This window comes from Giraffa tippelskirchi, chromosome 11 (genome assembly GCF_054371585.1).
Source record: "Giraffa tippelskirchi isolate mGirTip1 chromosome 11, T2T-mGirTip1v1.2.pri, whole genome shotgun sequence".
Classification (NCBI taxonomy): Eukaryota; Metazoa; Chordata; class Mammalia; order Artiodactyla; family Giraffidae; genus Giraffa; species Giraffa tippelskirchi.
This window is the reverse complement of record NC_137285.1, coordinates 92,297,739-92,298,970: the sequence shown is the minus strand read 5'-3', so window position 1 is coordinate 92,298,970 and position 1,232 is coordinate 92,297,739.

Genomic DNA, 1,232 nt, shown 5'->3' with positions numbered 1-1,232 from the left:
TCTCTCCATTCATCCCACCCTCTTCTTCCCCCTCTGTGTCCACGTCTGTTCTCTGTGTCTGCAGCTCCATTACTGCCCTGCAAATAGGCACATCAGTACCATCTTTCTAGATTCCACTTATATGTGTTAATATGTGATATTTGTTTTTCTCTTTCTCTCTTCCCTCACTCTGTATAATAGGCTCTAGCTTCATCCACCTCATTAGAACTGACTCAAATGTGTTCCTTTTTGTGGCTGAATAATATTCCCTTGCATATATGTACCACAGCGTCTTAATCCATTCATCTGTTGACGGATATCTAGGTAGCTTCCATGTCCTAGCTATTGTCAATAATGTTGCAATGAACATTGGGGTACATGTGTCTTTTTTGATTCTGGTTTTCTCAGGATATATGCCCAGTAGTGGCCTTCCTGGATCATATGGTATTTTTATTCCTAGTTGCTTAAGGAACTGCCATACTGTTCTACACAGTCGTGTTACCAAGTCTACGCTCACTCTGCTTGCCGCAGGATAGGTCAATAAGTCTGAGTCGAAGTGTTGAAGCAAGGAAGAAAACTTTATTCAGAAAGCCAGCTGATCAAGAAGATGGAAGACTTGTGCCTCAAAATAATCATCTTGTCAGGGCTTGGAAGTCAAGTTCTTTTATGGATCAGAGGTGCGGGGAGATGAGGATACAAATAAAAAGGCCATTTAATTCTTGCAAATAACTCCTAGAATGGCAAGCCTCAGGCAAGAAGATGTGTTAGATTCACTTTCTTACAGCCTTTCACAGGTGGTCAGGGTCAGGCTATCTCGCTGTGAGCCAAACAAAGGCACCCTAATCCAAAGATCAGGCCAAGGGAGCAGGCAGGGCTCCCTAAAGCAGGCCATATCAAAGCTAATAGAGTTCTGCCAAGAGAACACACTGGTCATAGCAACCACCCTCTTCCAACAACACAAGAGAAGACTCTACACATGGAAATCACGAGATGGTCAACACTGAAATCATATTGATTATGTTCTTTGCAGCCAAAGATGGAGAAGCTCTATACATTCAGCAAAAACAAGACCGGGAGCTGACTGTGGCTCAGATCATGAACTCCTTATTGCCAAATTCAGACTTAAATTGAAGAAAGTAGGGAAAACCGCTAGACCATCCAGATCTGACCTAAATCAAATCCCTTATGATTATACAGTGGAAGTGACAAATAGATTTAAGGGACTAGATCTGGTGGACAGAGTGCCTGATGAA